We start from the raw sequence: 20,575 nt of genomic DNA on the forward strand, positions 1-20,575 counted from the left end.
ATGATGAGATGACACAATCCCAGTGGGAATAGAACAGAAATTGTGAGGGTTTTTGTTTTGTTTGGTTAGTTCCCCCCCATCTTTTTTTTTGTTTTGTTTGTTTTCCAAACAAGATTTCAGGAATTTTGATTTACTAGGACTGTGTTTTAGAGAGGTTTTATTGTGCTCTGCTGATCTCTATGCATGTGCAAGCTGGATCTTCTTTGTGAGGTGTCAATAGCTGGGTGAAGTGAATACTTACCTCCAAAATTCTGCAGCTGCCTTTGCGATACACCCCTCCTCTACTCTTTAAAGAACAATAGAGAGGGCAATCACTAGAATCACATTTGTGTGTTTCTGGGAGAGGCAATATGTATTTTTGTTGAGAAAAGAATAATTTGTGCACTGCCTATATATACACCAAGTAATGAAATAAATAATTTTCAACAACCTTTACATGCTTCTTTTCCAAGTACCTTATAGAAAAGTGACATTATTTTTCACATTTCATATTATTTAAGATTATTTAACCAGATCTACCAGCTCTAAATCTTTGTCCTTCTAGTCACTGGTTTTGCCTGGGTGACTTTGGCACTAAAACATAGCATTATGACCATTACAACCAATGTCACTAGGCTGAATCTTCTGATATTAAAGAGCAGTTGTTTGACAGCTGAGGTAAAAAGAGTTTTACAGGACTAATCTCACCCTTTTGAATCAGGGTTGCCATCTCTACTGGTAATTTAGTAAGGAAGACTTTTAATCTTCGTGCCTGTGAGACAGGATCTCTTTGAGCATACGGAAATGATCCTCTAAGTTTTCTGACTTTGCGAGAGAAATAAATGTCTTAAAGTTGCTTTACAGTTCTCTGAAATGTGCCTGTGTTATTCCAGTGTATACAATAACACCTTCAACTAGTTATCTTTCCAGCATGTATCCTCTAGTGTTTTAATCATATATCAAGTGATAAGGAAAACAGTGATCCTGAAGACATCTGGCAGCTCTGTCTTTTTTTTTTTTTCTCTTTAATGTGGTAGTAGTCTGAGGTTTTATAAATGCTGAGGTTGGTGAAAAAAACCCCAACCAACCAACCAACCAACCAACTAAAAAAAACCCCCAAAAAACCAAACCCTACCAAAAAGCCCCTTATCCCAAACCAAATCAGTTTCTTTGTCCATCCAATACCTAGCTACACACTCCTGTTACCTGACCCATTATAAACTCGGGTATTTGAAGTAATGGTTACTCCGAGATTGTCTACACAAGGAACAATAAATGAGGGGATTAGTCAATCCATAAATAATTGCTTAAATGATTTAACTGTTTAATAAGTACTGTATTATTTAAATGGTTAGGGATTATGTAGCCTGCTCCTCCCACCACATTGCTCTGCAGTAGGATTAATGTAGGTTTCTTACTCTCATGAATCTTCTCATGCTAATTCTTCATCTTGTAATGGCTTGTAACCCTAACCAGCAGCAAGCTCTACAGTCTTTGTCTACCTTTACTTCTTTGTGAATGCTTTCAGTAGATCTCTGGATATCAATGTGCAAAGAATTGTACTCTGTCCTACAAGGCAAGCAAGCAGCATTGTCCTTGGGAAGGCCTAAACAAAGCCATAGAGAGAGCTGGTGTGAAGTACCTCCTATGTTATTAAATGCATACCTAGGTGGGGCCTTCCTGTGTTATGAATCTCCTGGTACTGTAGGTAACCATCCTTTCACAAACTGACTCTGCCCCATCCTGTAACTAATTTAATTTTTTACATCCTTTTCTGTTGAGAGGCTGTTCCAGAGTCTCCCAGTCTCCAGGCTTTGTTCTAATTGCCAATCTGACTATATCCAAGCTTCATTTACATCTAAACCCAGTTTACATCTTTGTCCTAACATTGCCTTTCGTTTCCAATAACTCTGCTCCTTGCCTGGTACTTTCAGCGATATGTACAGAGAGGAGTCATAACTTTTCTTTTAAACTCAACACATATGATGAAATCTTCATGTCACTCATTATCTTACCTTGATTTTGTACTTCTACTCCTCTTCAAGGTGAAGCTAACATTTCTTGGGCATGGATGAGTGGACTAGACATACAAACATTAGATTTATACTCATCAGAAAGCAAAAGAAAAATCCTCATCCATATCAAATATAGGAACTATTAGGAGCAGAAAGAGAACACAACATCTTTATGACACTGTCGAAATCTGTCCTGCTCTCTTTAGCTCAGAAAGGGTCTATTTAAACTGAGAGTAGGGCAGCAGGGATGATCAGGAGTATGGAGTGACTGCAGACATGGGACCTGTTTGGCCTGGAAGAGAGCCCCCTTGGGAACATATGAGAGAAGATTAAAAAATTTGGGAAAAGGTTGATGGGGATTGACTGTTTCATCCTGAACAAGAATTAGGGGGCACATTACGAAACTTTGGAACTAAGGTCAAAAGGAAAAGAAAGGGAGTGATTCTCCATGTGATAAGCAGTAAATGTGAGGAAGTCCTTGCAGGAGGACACAGTATATTCAAGTAATTTAGATTGGCTCACAAGTAGATTGAAAATAATTTGGAATTAAAAACCATTGTGGGTTGCTTAATAGTCAAACCACCCTCCTAACGAAGGAAATCCCCTGAGCTGAAAATTTTTCAAGGCTGTGAGAGTATCAGAAGGAAGTCTTAAATGTGCTTGTCCTATTCTTATTCTTCCTGTTCTTACTCTAGCCACAGCTGAAGAAATGATAGTGGGCTAGGAGGACTCTTGATTTGAATTAGTACAGCCATTTCTATGTTATTACCATTCCATGCTGCATCACTGCTTTATGTCATGACAACCACTGTATGTCTTCTCTGGAAATATCTTGGCTGACATATCGTAGGATCACATTTGCTTTTTCTCATAGTTGCATCACCTGGTAGCTTAAGTCATCCTATAATTACCTAATGCTCCCTGCTTCTTCTCCTCCTCAGTCATCTCCATTTAATGAGCTCTGAGCTTATGGTAGCAGTTCTCAATATTACTCCACAAATACATGATCTTTTGTTGAGTAGCTTTGAATTTCTTCCCATTTTTCTGTCTCCAGTCACCTTGCTCCTCCAGTTCTTGGCTTTGCAAACCCCTCCTACAAAAATGGGACCTGTCTCCTTTATGCTATGAGAAAATACCAGCAGCGCACTCACTTTGCGTATCATGCTCACTTGCAAAAACATTAAAGAGAATGGAGCCAAGGCTGCTCTCTGAATATTTCTGTTAGGAGCCTCTCTACCGACTGATAGTTCCCCTTTCATCAAAACTCACTACGGTCTCTTCTTTACCTACTTCCTTCTCACTTGAAGTTCTGTTATTTGGGCCCTGATTTTGCACAACTTGTGCATGTGGAAGACCTTCTGGGCAGGGTCTGGGTCTTTAAAAACAGGTAACACTAGTTGAACCTAGCTCTACCAAAATCATCTGCTGTGTCCCCATGCCTTTGACTTCAGTGATGATGGTGATGGACTAGCATTAGTATAACAAAAAAATGCCATTCAGGTTTTTTTTGAAAGAGCAAATCTACTTTCATAGCCAAATATTTGTTTTCTTTCATGAAAAAGATGGAAAACTGTATTAGTTTCAAATTTTGGTTTTCGCTTCTGTCTCATTTAGAAAAATGACACAATGACACATTACCTTTGGTTAAGACTTCATTTGCTTCTGAACAGTAATTGGCAGTCTGTGGTTAAAGTCATAAGGTTTTGCTATTTCATTGATATTTTTCCATGTAATGTGAGGTAAATTACAAGGCTATTGCTATATTCTGGCAAGTTAAGAGATATTTTTGAGAACATGTGACCCTCAAAAGAAGGGTGACCAGAGCCTGATTATTTTGCAGATGAAGATGAGGACAGCACTTGCGGAGATTCCCCAGTGACTGAAGTTTGTTTTGGATTGGAGTTGTAGAAGTATCTAGCACCTGAAGATGCACTTGTGTGTTGGAGATGATGGTTCCAGGGACCTGATTTCACTGAGCAGGGAACACCTTCTGTGATGGATACCCATTTCCTTCCTTCTAGCCTTTTAGATACTTCTCTGTGTTGTGAGACACATTTGAAATTGTCTAATAGGTCTGTGTGTAGGTCCTGTGCAGTTATTTCTGTGTACATGGAGTAGTGCCACTTGCACACCCGTGCTTTATGGGTTTGTTTCAGAGGACCACAGCAGTGTAGGCACTTCCAGATGCTAAGCCGGGTTTCTCTGGATACTCATTTCCATGTGCCTCTCCTGTGGAGTTGCTCCTAGCTAAATTGCAACCAATCTCTAAGATTTCATTTCTTAATCACCCAGACTGGACTAATAAGTACTTTAAATATAATGAAGTCAGTGTCTCTCTTTGTTTCAGCAGAATGTTCCCTGTTTCTTGAAAATCAGTGTTCTAATGGAAGAAAGTTGGCAGACCTAGGATCTGCCATCCAAGTGTTCACTCCCCCAGCCCTTATTTACAGAAACTGGCCAAAGAAAAATTGTCTTTCCATGAAGTTGCCAAGAGAAGTGATGTGGGGCCGGTCAAGCACTGTAGTCAGACAGCAAATAAAATTCTTTAAAATTTCATCATGTGTCAGCTGTGTTTTTGGCAGAAGCATGTAATATAGTTGTAGTTTTGAAAAGTGTACTCGGTGGATGAGTGTTTAAGGAGGTGAATGTTCCAGAAACAGTGTTTGCATGCACAAGCAGAGCTGCAGGATGGCTGCCCTCCCAGCCAGCCCCTCACTGTCTTGCTGTACTGCTCTCTCTATGGACTCAGCAGCGTGGCCCCAGGGAAAACTAAATTACTTGGAACTTCTCAAGAGGTTGCTCGGTTACTTAATCATTATAATGGCTCACTTGTGATTTCCTCCAACCTGTGGTATGTGTGTGTGTTTTACAGAGACTTGAACAATGATATGCACATTGATTGTAATTGGATGGACTTCCCATTGGCATAAATGGACAGAATGTTACAGGTCTTAGGATGTGCACCTTCTAGTAGCAGTGCAGGATCTATAGTTTAAATCACCTGCCTGCAAAGAAAGGGAATTTTTCTGCTGAGTACACTCAGTAATCATTTGCCCTGTGGCTGTTCGTTGAATGAATACAAATGAATACAAACACATCCCTTTGAGAACACTTGCATTTAATTTGCAGAATAGAAGCTGTTTAGTTACATTATCTGTCATTGCTAGTGCACATGGCAAGGACTGTAGTTTTACTGTCCCTGTTTGGAACACTTGGTGCTAGTGACACTGATTTCTAAGCAGGTTTAGAAACAGCATTTCTTCCTCTCATGTCATCTGGTCAAGGATGATTTACAATTATACTTTAGATGAGTGAATAAGAAGGAATTTTATTTTCCTTCTCTACTCACAGCAATGTCTTTTACTTATTGCTAAAGGAAGTTACAGCTGGTGGCAATGTCTCTTCGTAGTGTTACCATCCTGCAGCTAATACTTAACACTTACCTCATGTTTTTGTGTTTGTAGATTTCCAAAGAGGGTAAATATATTCACCTCTATAAATGAGGCTGACACAGACCCAGTCAAGTGAAGTGATTTGTGCTGGAGAGAAAATACATGCTTCCTGATGTTTATGCAGTTGCCATCACCTCCAGCTCATTCTCATTGTGAAATGCAGCTCAACTCCTAAGTGGATGAAAGTGGATGAAGCTCAGAACCTCAGAGGGAAGCAACATCTAATGGAAATAAGCTTTGCAAGCAGGTGCAAAACTAAATCTTATATGTAAGGTAATACATAAGGTTTACGCATCAAGACAATTAGGAATTAAATGGAAAACTTTAGGAACAGATGCAGTCTGTCAACATGCTTGAGCTATCCCCTCCCCTCCCCTTTCCTCCCCTTCCCTCCTCAGTGGGTACCTAAGGATGAGGCTACAAAGGGAAAGTGGACACCTTTTTCTGGGAAATTTTACCCGACTTCCGAGAGTTATCCTTCTAGGCACTTCCTCAGTTGGAAGGAAGGGGTATTGCCTTGTGCTAAATATCTCTCAATAGATTATTTCTTTTTCCTAGGCTCTCAAAGTTTTTACAAATTTTGTGAACTTGTAGGATTGCTTTTTAAACTGTTTAACATCCACAGTAGCCAGTTGTGAGGAGCACAGCTGAACTTTGTGTGAAGTGTGTCTTCATTTGTTTGGAATCTGCCATCTGCTAATTTTATAAAATGCTCCCTAATTCTTTGCATATGAGGAGACAAATGTAGAAAAGTTCTCTGTTTCTTCCATATCTCTCAAGATATGATACATGTTTATTTAATATCTGTGTTTGATACACGTGTATTTGATACATGTATGTATTGTATACGTGTATTTGTTACACATGTACACATTTGATACATGTACACATTTGATACATGTATTTGATACATGCATATTTGATATATATGTAATGTCATATTCCCCCTCAGTCCCTGTTTTTCATAGAATCATAGGATGGCTTGGCTGGGAAGGGACCTTAAAGGTCATCTGGTTCTAACCCCCCCTTGCCATGGGCAGAGACACCTTCCACTTCACCAGGTTCTCACAGTCCCATCTAATGTAGCCTTGAACACTTCCAGGGATGGGGCATCCACACCTTCACTGGGCAACCTGTGCTAGTGTCTCACCACCCTCACAGTAAAGAATTTCTTCCTAATATCTAATCTAAACCTAGCCTCACTCAGTTCCATTACCCCTTGTTCTATCGCTGCATGCCCTTGTAAAAAGTCCCTCTCCAGCCTTCTAGCTCTTCTTCAGGTGCTGGAGGGCTACTCCAAGGTCTCCTTGGAACTTGCTCTTCTCCAGGCTGAACAGCCCAAACTCTTTCAGCTTGTCTTCACAAGAGAGGTGTTCCATCCCTCTGATCATCTTCATGGTCTTCTTCTGGACTTCCTCCAACAGGTCCATGTTTTTATGTTGGGAGCCCCAGATGTGGTTGCAGTACTCCAGGTGGGGTCTCATGAGAACAGTGTAGAGGGGCAGAATCACCTCCCTTGACCCCTTGGCCATGGTGCTTTTGACGCAACCCAGAGTATGGTTGGTTTTATGCGCTGCAAGTTCATACTTATGTTGAATTTCTCGCCAACGAACAACCCCATGTCCTTCTCTTCAGGACTGATCTCAATCCATTCTTCACCCAGCCTGTATTTGTGCTTAGGATTGCCCCATCCCAGGTGCAGGACCTTGCACTTGGCCTTATTGAACTTCATGAGGTTCACACAGGTCCACCTCTCAAGCTCCCTCTGGGTAGCATCCCTTCCCTCCAGCACGTCAACCACACCACACCACACAGCTCAGTTTCATCTGCAAACTTTCTGAGGGTGCACTCCATCCCACTATCCACGTTGCCAACAAATACGTTAAACAGCGCTGGTCCTGGTACCGACCGTAGAGGAATGCCACTCATGACTGGCCTCTGCCTGAATATTGCACCTTTGACCACAACTATAGAGCATAACCATCTAGCCAATTCCTTATCCACTAAGTGGTTGATCTGTCAAATCCATGTCTCTCCAGTCTAGAGACAAGTATGTCCTGTTTCACACAAGTCCAAATAATTTCTGAACTGAAGTGTTTTTGTATCCTTGACTATTGATTACACAGAAGTAGCTTCAAGTTTTTGACTTCGTATCGGTCCTTCACTCTACTCTTTTCAATTCTGCTATATACTGTTTGAAATGATAGGGCCAAAATATGCCACAGTATTCAAAATGTAGGTCTGCCATGATCCTCTTTTCCTTGTGCTAAAGATACTTTGCTTAGGCCTGAAGGCATGGAGTTCCAGGGCTACAAGATATTCATGCGTCACTGTGCAGTATGCTGCACAGCTTTGTGTGGTCTTTCTTGGCTCTACCTCTCTGGTGGACATGCCTGTGTGAGGGCAGACATGACGTGAGAGCATAAAAGGAGAGAACAGCGCTTGAGAACTTTCCCGCTTAGTGTAGCAAAAGAAATGCTCATTTTGCTCCTCACTGCCTGTCTGAGGAATCTCCAGAGACTGGATAAATAGGTGGTCACCAGGGAATGAGGTCTGAAGGGTGCTGGGCGCATCATAACAGGAAAGTTCAGCACAGCCAGGGAGACCTTCTTGCTCTGAACAATGGCATTTGATATCATCATCAGTCTGTAAATCACTGTGGGTTCTACTTCTTTACTTCCTTTTAATTCATTGTCTAAGAGAGATGAAAACTGTGCTTAGAAGCAGATAAAAGGATTTTGTCCTGTCCGCTGATAATGTTGTAACCAAGTCAAATTCTCTGCTGTCCCTGGGTGAAATACAGTGCCCCTTGATGTGTCCCACTATAGAACAACTTCCTTATTCTTTCAGCTAGTTAGAAGAGCATGCTGGGTTTGCTTTTCTTTTGAAAAAGGCAGGATAAGAGAAAGAAAATGCCTCATGCCCATTCACAATGTTTCCAGGTCATCTTGCTAGCTTAGATTTTGCTTAGTAAAACAGATGTTATTGTGCTCTGCAGCCCTGGCCTTGGAGGTGGAAACCTGACCCACTGTGCCTTGATATCCTTAAAGCACTATTTTAATAAATGCTTGCAGTAATAACATAAATTAGGCATATCATCTTTTCTGCAAAGTATAGGACTAGATGCTGAAAAAGAGATTAGCAATTGAAAGTAAAGAATGAACTTTGTAATAAATGAGATGAAACTATTCAAGGAAGTTGCTAGAATTATTGTTCAAGATTAGGTTTATGGCAAGTAGTTTTCAACAGTAGGATTGTTAAAGCCTATTGGACCCGTGCAGCAGGAGGCCTGTGTATGCAGAAGAGAACATGCCCTTCACATTTCCTAGTTATGCAAAGGAACTATTTTATGGAAAGCTTCATTTAATCAAGACTGTATTTGATTGAGTATTTCAGATCACTTTTCAGAGCTCATTTGGGAGAAAATCTGCAGTTTCAGGTACTGAAAAATGTGCATCTGTGTGCACTCACCAGAGAATAGCTCCGGGCTGATGCTATTAATATTGATTCTGCTGGTGTGTTGCTTTGAAGAGAAAGTCTTGAACCAGGAATAGATACTGCAATCTCTTCACCAATGCAGATGAGTCCTAGGCCTGACTCTAGGCCAGGTGAGTCACAGCCCTTTTCTTTTTCTTCATTTCTTAATATGTAAAATGGGACAAAAAAAATTTCTGAACAGGAAAGAGTTAGTGCTGTTGCTCATACCAGCAGGAAATGCCTGTTTTCTTGACAGTTAAATCCACCCAGCTGAGGCTGTTTTTGGGTGATTCTCACAGAGCTGCTATGGTGCAGATGGCTTAGATGGAAAGTCTCCCTCAATTGTGGGATCTCTATTTTTTTCATCAGTCATGCAAAGGCACTGCAGACACATATTCAAGCACTGGAAACAGGCCTGTACATTCTTCTATCACTGCAAGGAGTGGAGTTTTGTGTATGTGTAGCTGCAATTGCACTCTGTCTGCCCAAAACAGTATGGTACTTCTTTTCCCTACTATCACATCTACTCTAGACATTTATATTTCCATATAAATACAACAAGGTTTCTCTCAGTAATGCAAACCTTGAAAGTCAAAGCAGTAACTAGGAATAAGTCACTGCACTTTATTTTTCACCCCAGATGACACCTGCAGACCATGCCCTTCCTGGGTAAGAGGCAGGAAATCTTCATAACCCAGCACACCAGCTACACGCTCATCCGTTCTGCACACTATTAGTGTGAGTTTCCTAAAAACACATTGCACGGTTGCTCTGTACAGAGATGGTGGGGAGGGTCTGGCTGTAGGCTACAAGGAACAGCTACAAGATGGGTTTACCTACAGTGTTGGGGTTTGTGATGGTGAGGTTAGCAGTCTTGCAACCTCACCTCTATGTTACGAAAGGTTTTGCACAGTAACTTGTCATATGAGTTGGCATAGGAGCTGATATTCACATAGATAGAGTACCACATGTAGAAGCAGGTCCTTCACCAAACATACTTCTTTTGTAACACTCTCATCTCTACTGCTTCTCCCAAGCATGGGTTTGGCCTCTCAAAGCAGTTTTGTTTCAGCATCGTGCTGTTCTCGGAGTTGACCTTATAATTTAGCAGCATTGAACAGCTGAGGCCTTAATGGGGTCATTTACTAATTTTCTCTTATTGCTGCATCTCTTCTTGTTACTGACAGCAGCAAAGGTGCTTTCCTTGCGTATTTCTCCTGACACAAGTGGGTTATTTATATTTTTAACAACTCATGGAAACACATCTTTTAAGTGTCCCATGTGGTGCTTCTCACAAGCAATTGTGAGAAGCAATTGTGGTGCTTCTCACAAGCAAATTCCTGTGCAGGAATTTCTGTTTCTGCTAGATGATGAGGGTAACAAAATTTTCTACTGCAGGCTGCTGTCATACCCTCATTGCATAAAACCCTGAGACAGCTGCTGGCAGTTTGTTGGATGGGAGCACAGAACTGTGAACCAAGATCTGCACTAGGCTTCTTCTCTTTTGTTATTTCATTGGGATACAAAGCAGGAATAATTTCTTATGGAGGTAAGCCTATCAAAGCTACAAGAGCACAGACCACTCTGGCAAAACTTTTTGAGTAGTACGATCTTTCTTGGGAGGCTCTAGTGTCAGGTGCAGATGCTAGACCACTTTCTGGTGAAGAGGTTGCTCCCACAGTCCCTCCCAGCCCCATGGTTTGTGGTTTTTCAGGTCTGCTGGCAGCAAGGGGAGGAAATGCACTTGCTGCTCTGCCTGCTTCCCTAGATCTTGCAGTTGTGTCCTCAGACATAAAAATGTGTGTGTGCTCCAGACAGCATGTTAGGATCTGGGTGCTCCAAAACCGCACAAAGGACTATCCCAGGACCTCAGCAGCTGCTCCTGCTCACACAGGGACTGTGTTTCAGTTCCTTTTAGCCCTCTGCTAGCAGCACATCTGTTTTTCAGAGACGTGCCAATGGGAGTTCGTGGTGGCAGAAGGAGATACTGTTTTTCCAGTGAGATGAAACTGGTCTTGTCATGCAGGGAGGGCTGGAAAGTGTGGCACTGACCATCTTAGCAACCAGCAGCATTTGCTCCCGAGCTCCTAGGATGCAATGTCAGGAGAGGCAAAGGCATGATCTTGATGTTGCTCCACTGCCAAGGTGTTGGGGAATCTGTATTTATAATGTATTTATCCTCTCCCTTTCCAGCTCCCTGAAGTTATCTGGAAAGCTTACTGTTGCTGGGGAGCCTTTTGCTTTACCTGCAGGGTTGCTGTGGGTTGGAGAACAGCAGCAGCTGAGGAGTCCTGGACATCACAGGGATATAGGGCTGTGCCTTGAGCACTGTTGGGACACAGAGCTGCTTGGAGGTAGGGCTTTTCCTCATGTAACCATAGCCTTCCACAGGTCCCCAAGTGCCACATTTGGGCTCAGGCTTCTATTTTACAAGTGGATGGGAGATCTCTTTCTTTGAGCTGTACTTAGTAGAAAGAACCCTTCAGTGAGGAAAAATCTATAATGTGCAGGTTAAATTTCAGTGTATGGGATACAGTGCAGCTATAGTTTCATGCACAATCATTTGGTGCCAAAAGATTTCTTCATACATTATTTTTATGTGACATCAGAATCAGAATACAAAGATTAAAGAAGGGAAGGAGTAGTAGTGGAGAGAAATGGAGGTCTATTATGTTGACTGTTCCAATCATACTGTAGAAATTTGGCCCTTTTGTGACAAGTGGTGACTTTAATCTGCCCTAGTAGAAGAATTTGGCCATTAATTTTTGTCTAACAGTGTGAGCAGTGTGAGGTCTGGGACAAAATAGGATCTTCAAACTGGCCTGCCTCATGGCATCAGTAAGAGACAGTGTCACAAATCAGAGGCAATAAAAGATGCTTTCCACAAAACTGTTGGTGTAAGGGAAGGACTGAGATCTTCTCTCTGACCTGGGAATGATCACCTGCAGCTGATGGGATGTAAGAAAGGGAGGATATAGGTCATTCAACTAACACAGTGTTTTGTACTGAGCTTCCATGGGGATACTATGTGCCACAATCACTAGGCTTTACCATAATCTTCCTGTAGGAATGAATGAGTATGTTTATGCTAAGATGCTTAGCATATTCTAGCAGCTCTTTATAAAGATCATTATCTATAATTAGGTAAGTGTGTGTAACTGTTATTGCTCTTGTGCTAAAAATTGCTGCAAATGGAGCTGAGGAGGGAGAAGATTCTAATTTAGACATCAGCTAATTGGACTTAATTTGCTTAAGAGATCTACTAGTCATGGCCGCTTGAAACAGTAAGTCATAAGCTCAGAAATAAAATGCCTTTTTAAAAGTATTTGGTGTCACAGTATTTGGTGTCACTCTATTTGTGTCACTATTTCCACTAGAGGTAAGTGGTTTTGTTACTGAAACTTAGCATATGAAAATGCCAGTCTGTGCACTGCTGAACATGACGGTCCTGATTTTGCCTTTTTCTCACAGACATCTGAAACCAGAAACAGGCTGTCAATTCTTAAACTTTAGTCAGTCTGCTGAACTGTGCTGAGGTTCATTGGTCCCTTTCACACTGATCAGATTTCCACGCAGGGTTTAAAGGTACATTTGCTGCTCCTTTGGTCACGAGTGTGGTAGTGATGGATTCTGATGAAACTAATAAAGGTATCTACGAAACTAATGCTGTTCCCTAAAGGCTGAACCACAAGCTTGAACTCTCTGCACAAGCCTGGCCCTAGGTCTAGATTCACCACCAGTTTTGTGAAAGACTGTGCTGCCTTTACACGCTTTTGGAAAGGAATTGCTAAGTCAGTGTAACCATCCACAGTATCATCTGCTGCATTGTATTGGTACCCAGTTGCCCTTACATTTCCTAAACCTGCTCTGGGACCAGCACTGCTCCTGTGTGGGGTGGCTACTGTAAGTGCAGAGAGTTTGTGTTATGATGTGTGTGATGGAGAGTACTTAGGACTGTGTGGACTGTGGGCTTCAGTACAGCCCAAATTTATTGCAGACATCTTCATGAGAATCAATTTTGCCCTTACTCTCTGTATCCCAGGTCTGTAGCCTGTTCAATGCCTTTTGAAGGATCCTGATATACCTTTCACTTCCAGAAAGAATTGATCCAGCTCCCATGTTTTCAAAGCAATTATTTTTAAATACCTTTACTGCATTCTCATTTTTGTCACTGAAAATTTAGCTGGTTCTTTCATGCTTTCTGTTTTATTCTGGCAAATCTGGAGGTGGAAATTGACTGCTTGTCTTATTTGATATGTGAAATAAATAAAAAATTAACTATGCTGCTTATACAGAGCTGTCAGTGTGTAATATTTGGGGCTTAGTGTTATCCTCTGAGTGTGAGGACTAAATAGTTGTTCTGTTTCTTGGATTCTGGTCCTGGAGCCTAACTGCTCAAGCATGTGGGCAGTACGGGCTGATGGGCTTAAAGGACAGGCCAGCAGTAGATGCCAGTGACCCCCAGTATTCAATACTGGCCTGCTGCACACTGAATCCTCTGCAAGCTGTGGAAAGGATATGTTTCCATGTGAGACTATTCCAAGGACAGGACCTATAAGGACTTAAGCTCTGTCACTGAATAAGCAGGCAAAGCGTGGCATGAAAACCATGGAGGTAGGAGAACAGTACTTTTCCGCCATTACTGCAGTTATGCATGAGGCACTGCCTCATCTGAAGATATTTCAATGAAGTTCTCCTGGTGTCTTGAAAATTATGGCTACCAAATATGGAAAATCAAATGCCGAGCATGCACACAGGATGGGTGCTGTGCTGGCTCCAGTCATTGGGGCAGATGGTCTCCAGTCAAACCTAAAGTGTGCACTCAGACCACGTCTTAATGAAGGCTATTTGTCCAGCAGGCAGAAAGAATGGAACATGGACAGTCAAAAGCTTCTTCTATCAGGTTCAAATTCTTCTCTTTGATCTAAATAACAAGGTGAACTGTTGTCTGTGGAGAATTATGGTGTGAGGCTTTCTTAATCTTGGCTGTTGAACACTGTACAAATGGCTTACGAGAAGGATCTGATCCTCAATCTCTTGTACCTCAGATGAAAGCCTTATTGAACAGAATATGAAGCCAATTATCGATTGACATGGATAAGGGAAGAAGTGAAATAGATCTAGCTGGAAGCTCACCCCAGGATGTCTGAAGGGTTAAGAGGAGATGTGTTTGGTCCAGTCCAACTCAGGTAGAAGAATCTCAGATTCTTATTTACTCACCAGGTAAGTAACCAAGGAGACTAATGTGCAAATATACTTTTTAAAATGCTGTCTTCTGAGAAAATGATATGTAAGTCTTCTGCGAATACATTCTGCACATATGTTCTTGCTAGCTCTTCCCCCTGCCCCAGCCCCCAATAAATTTTAAATGCTTTATCTAATTTCAGTCAAATTAAGCAAACAGAAAGAAGTCTCAAAGATACCAGATTTCTCCAATGGTCCTTTACACTGTGTAGCCCAGAGACCATGTGTGGCTCCTAGAGCTGTTTGTTTGCTCCACAAGGACAGACTCATAGGCTTAGGTGCAAGTCATAAAAGAGCAGCTGGGCAGCTAGTGTGTGGGAATGCTAAGTGATCAGAGACAGGCGTTGCTGATACATTCAGCCTCTTAGGCTAAGTCTGCCCTGCTACTACTGTGTTGGTGTTTTATCTTGTTGACTTCTACAAAAGAGATCCTAGGTGTGAAGTAACACAGATGGAGGATAGGACCAAGATGCAGGAGTAAGCATGGAAAGTAAGCTATTAGGTAAGGGAAACAACCCTTATATACTTTAAGCACCATCTCTTTCCTTTATGTCTTTGCTAGCTTAAGTGAATCCCAACCTGGCTGGTTTTCCAGGATTTCTTCCTTTAGACAATCCACGCTCCTCGGGTATTGCGTGCACTTAGGGATGAAGATTCCACAAGAGAGTGAGGTGTTGCGGGGTCACATATCACAAAAATAAGCATTGCACACTTCAAGGACTTTGTCTGAAATGAATGGTGGAATGAAGGATGTGAACACAAACGTTTAGCCTAGAAAAGATTCTTTATACCCTTTTTCTTTTTTGCATCAATGATTTTGTTGGGAGTCTTAATGCCCTGATTAAGTATGGCTGTGGCAAGGAATGTTTCATCAGCCTAGCAGATAAATGATTGAAGACATAAGATAACTATCTACTCCAGAACCACTGTGTGTTACCATCATCTGTGGAGAAGGGAGGTACAACTGAATATCCTTCTGCAATAGTCATTGTTGACTTATTGACTTGATTATTCTCCTTGGATATATATTCACTCAACAGATCACAGCAACCCCAAAGAGATTAATTACATGTATTTTTAAATTCCCGAAGTGCACATTTGCATAACTAGCATTTTTAAATATTCATAAATACATATTTGCTTGATAGATTGTAGCAGCATCGTTTGCAGCTTCAAAAGGGACCTTCACTTAATCAAACCAGAAATGTTAATCATTTCTTGAGGCTCAGACTTATGATCAGCATATTGTAGCACAATAAATACATTGACTAGCAGCTGGGGTGCAGTAACTGAGTGCATGCTCCTACTCTTTGGCACATGGGACGAAATCTGACCCAGCTTAACCCCTTGTTACTGTGGTTTAAACAGGCCCTCTTTGCATTTACAGACAGCAGACTTATACCCAACTGACATGGATTGGCTCATTTGAGTTAAGTGGATCCTATATCCTTGCTAGGTCCAGTTTCCCAGTGACAAATGCCTTGCAGGCATGCCATTGTGGACATTCCCAGAAAGGTGTGTCTGTGCATGGGCACTCCACACCCTCAGCCACATCAGGTATGTCCATAGTGTTAAACAGAAAAGTCAGAGAAAGAATTGTGGGCGCTGAAGTCATGGCTGACTCTACAGTTTAACTCATTCCCTGGCTCTCTTAGTGAGCTGAGTCCAAGATACAGTCCCAGCAGATTACCTGGAACAGCTCATATTGTCCACCAGGAGGGCATCAGGTGTGCATGCCCTGCGCAGTCATCCAGCGCTACCTCAGAGGGCTTTGTGTCCTCAGACATACCTGCACACCTTCTTGTCACCCCAAGAGTGTGCAACATGGACTCTTGGTTCCATGACACCATATGCTTGGGCTGGAGCAAAGTCCTTATTACTTCAGAAAATTTCAGTTAAGAAATGCATAAAAAATAATAATAATCACTGAAGCAGGCTCCCCAGAGAAAGCATCATGGCACCAAGCCTGTCAAGAGTTCAAGGACCATCTGGAAGACACTTTTAGTCATGTAGTTTAGCTTTAGGTAGTCCTGTGAGGAGGAAGGAGTTGGACTCTATGATCCTTATGGTTCCTTACCAGCTCAAGAAATTCTATGATTCTATGAATCTGATACTCTTATAGGGGACCACAGTGACAGAGATCCAGGGCCATGTCTACATAATACAGATATAGCCTCTCTGCCATCGAAGGGTTAGTCCCAAAGAATCGTGAATGTGGGCTGGTCTGTACATCCCCCCACTGCAGCATACAGGCAGAGCTGCTGAAGCCAATAGCAGCTTGGACCCCAGACACTGACTGATGTGCAGTTCCTCATTCCCCTCTCAGCCTGGCTGTATGCTTATTTAATTGTGGTTGCAGGGAAATAGTCCTGATTATCTTCAACTCAAGAGAGAGGAGTGTAATTTTTATTCATGCAAGCAGATTGTGACCCCCCTCTGCCTTCTCTTATTCATTTGATATGAAGAGTCTCTGCAGTATCAAAGCAGGAAACCTCAAAGCAGGGCGACAAGGAAGTTAACTCCTTCTGGGTCTTTCTGTGAGGTGGTCAGTCAGACTTGAAGCATGGTGTCTCAACAAGTAACTGAAAAGAAAAAAGAAAGAGGACAATTTTCCCCACCAGCTGAGTTTTGAGCTCAAGTTCAGGCAGAGATGAGCATGAATTCAAAACACACTAGAAATGTCAAAGTTGGCACTCACACATTACAGATCATAGCTCAGAGTGCAGGAAGTGGGGCTATGAGGAAGGATTAAGAAATTCCATTACTGCTGTAGGTCTGGTGGGAGCAGAGTGCAGAGGGAAGGCAGAGGGACAGTGTTTTTGGAAGAGGGAAAGAATAACCCAGAAAGAGGAAAGGAGAATGATATCATTCACATGCATCAGCATCCCTGAGCTCACAAAGAGGGTCTCTGGTGTCTAGGCTGTTGGTCCCATACCCATACGTGTATTTTGGAGTCAGTAGTGACTGAATGCTTGTAAATCTGCTGTGCTGCCTTGTCTGTAGGCTACATGGCACCCTGAGTAGCTGCCAGCTCATGGACTATTTGCCTGGGAGGAGGAAGGCCAGGAAGGGGGAACCAGTGACCTGAGCTTGTGCATGATCCCTCCTCATCAGACCACATCCCTGTAATCATGTTCTGCTGAGTCAGTGTGCGACACGTGCATTTTGGTTTTCTGCTGGGTGATGTTGCATAAACTGCAACATCTACACCAAATCAGACACTCCCTGGCTTGGCAAGTGGAAGTGAGGCTTTGAAAGTAAAGCCTGCTTGTCAGATTGCCCCAAAGCTGAATTTATGTGTCCCAGTGTTTGTATTTTGAAACATTTTAATAGCATTGTCTCTTAGCAGAAGTGATCTCCTGAGCTTAATCCTTCAGGGCAAATTTAATTGGAGGTCCAAAGTTTTGGAGGCTCAGTAGTTGACAGTTGAATTTCTTATTGAGAATTATTGTGGTTTGGTCCATTGGGAATAAGAGCCAAAGTGCAATTACAAGTATATAATTTTATGTAAAAATGGATACTCTGTTATGATTGGATACCAGCCTCTGCCCATTAGAGCATCCCCTGTAGCCAGCCATTTATTTTGGAAACACACAAATTCCAGCCAATCACAACAACAGTTTGATTGCCAAGGAATAAAACTTTTTATAGTTCCTGAAAGCCAATCTTAGCTTGAATACTGTATCTGCTTGAATATATTTTTGTCAGAAACCCACTGTCCTTTCAAACTTCAGAGCAGAGAATGGTGGAAGTTCCCAACTCATCAAAGTTTATGATGTTTGTATTTCATTGCTGAGAGATCCTTTTCATAAAGGCACCTCAATTTTTAGTTGGAGCTGTAAAGAAAAACTACCCCTGCAGATTTGAGTCAAGATCATCATGGCAATGAATGTTGAATATGAATCCCTGATTCAGTGTCACTGAAATAACATCAAACAAGAAAGCAGTCATATGGACTGACTGTCTTCATTGAGGAGCAAAGGGAGAAGGAAATACTGAGGTGGATTTTTGCTTTGTACAGGTTTCGTATCTGCGGGACAGGAATCTAGAGGCTAAGAGTTACCAGATCCATTAATTAATCTTTGAGTTCCCACTTGACTGGCTTCCCTTTGGATATACCTTTTATAATTTGGATGTATCTTAACTCATAGTGGACCACAGAGCTTGGACCACCTCAAAGTGTCAGACCTGCAGCTGGCTGGTTTTCACATAGGATTTAGGAAAATAACTCAATGTCAGTTGTTCAGTTGAGGACATTATGACTTTTTTGGCCACTCTAAACTCTCCTACGTTCCTGCCTGATCAGATTTATTTTTATCATTAGCAAGTAATCGTGGCACAAGATTAAAGTGTATATACTTATTCTTTCCAAAATGAGTTATTAACTAGCCCATGTTAGGATAAGGAACTGGCTCTGGATGACTTCGTGGTGGGAAGGAAAAAGAGAGACAATGTGAGTAATTCCTTTTTCTTCTTTTCCCAGGCATTAGTGCCAGGGCAATTTTGTTGTTCAAAACGTGGAAAACAGGCCAACTGACAACTCTAGGCTTATAGATTAGTTATATTGTATTTAGTTAGATTTTTCATCAATAAAATTCAATATCTCTTCAAAGCATAATTTCTAGTTCTGTTCATCACCAAGAAATTGAATCTCGTGACAAAGTATGGATTGGTCATAAAACACTTATCTTCATTACTAGTCATGCCCAAACTAAGATTAAAGAATTGTTATGATTTTTCTTCTTACAGACTGAATGGTTTGGGGAAAATAAATCTGTGCAGAGGTGAGGACATCCTGCTTTCCCTGCGTTCATGTCTAGTTGCTATTCTTTTTTGTGCTTCAAAGAGTTGACTGGTTTGGGACGAAGGATGGAGATGACAGGTAAAGTACTCCCAGACCTACTGGAACAGGTCTACCACAGTGCCTGAGGGGTGAAAGCCCTTTGGCTCAGTCAGGTGCTTGCTCCCCAGACAGGCAGGGGAGAGTGGCTCTGCTGCTTCCTCCCAGGCCACACTGCTCCAGGGCAAGATGGTGCCTGCCCTTCTGGCAGCCCCCTCTGCAAGATAAACACCAGAGCTGCTGCAGCCTAAAATATCAGTCTTGGGCTGAGGACAGTGAAAACAAGGTAATCTAACATGCAACTGAAAAAACACAGGCTGAACCATAGCTAATCCTTTTTGTCCTTGGTGGTCTGGAATGGTTGAGTTTAAAGGATTAGGGGATGCTGCCAGTCTCTCCAGGACACAGCCTCAGTACTGCAAGATGAAGGGGTCTAACAGGGAGTCTTGGCTGCAGACAACCCTAAGCCTTTTTTAATGATCATGTCTGCAATGTGCGAACACTAACAGAATGCTGACTAAGTTCCTACTGCCAGAAAATGAGAGGTTTTATTTAAAACCTAGGGTGCATTATTTTGGGACAGTCTCAACTTCAGCTTTTCAGGTCCTTGGTAAGGAATCCACAGGGAAATGTAGACATGCCTATGTGTGCAAATCCACAGAGGGTCAGAAAGTAGACCCTCAGCTAGGTATTGCTTCAGCTTTGCTCTAGGACCTACCTTGTTGACATATTCTAATCACGGCTACAGAAATGATCACCTGGCCTGCCAAGATGCGGGCTATATGGCCAAAATCGAATGGAGCTCCTCTGGGTGCTCTATGCCTTTGTGATTACAGCTGTTTTGTAGGAGAAGTGATCTGAAATGCCCTCAGGCAGGAGGAGGGCTTGCCGTGGACTCCTTGTCTGGTGTCAACAGGGAGTACTCTGGTTAGGGGTTTCTTGCATTGCCTTTCTCCAACTGAGTCTCAGGATTGCCATGTTGTCCATGTCCTGGAGAATCTCAGAGGAGTGAAAAGCCCTTTCTGCATTCTGGAGTCAAGCTCTAAACTTTCTTAGAGGTTATTTCTTAGAACAGCTTACAGGCATCCCCACTCTTTCGTAGGTTCATGCATCCCCCAGATTCCACCATACGTTGCAAAAGACATGAAATTGCCTAGCTAAGATGCCCTGTTGCATTCCACTGTGCTGTAAACTCTGGTTGCATTCTTATCTAATTTTTGCCTCTTAAAGGAAGCATCTAATTTAGGAACTGGATGCTCCAAAGTTCTACTGTCAGCAATAGTGTAAGAGTGAGATCTCTGAGAGTAACACAAGGCTTGGGTGGGCTGGAAATCTCTACCTCCCTCCACTGACTAATGAGGTCACCAAGGGTGAAGAGGCACTTCAATTACATGCCTGAGTTAGAGGGGGTGAATTCAAGCACAAGCGCCCTGGAAATCCAGAATGGGACCACTGAAAACCACTGTAATGTTCATCTGCTTTCACACCTGTAGTGTTTCATATGCTGTCTGGTTCATTCTTGGGGTTGTAGGATTTCCTTATACATAGCCTCCCTGCATGTGTTTGAG

The sequence above is a fragment of the Pseudopipra pipra genome, chromosome 2 (assembly GCF_036250125.1).
Source record: "Pseudopipra pipra isolate bDixPip1 chromosome 2, bDixPip1.hap1, whole genome shotgun sequence".
In the NCBI taxonomy this organism is placed as follows: domain Eukaryota; kingdom Metazoa; phylum Chordata; class Aves; order Passeriformes; family Pipridae; genus Pseudopipra; species Pseudopipra pipra.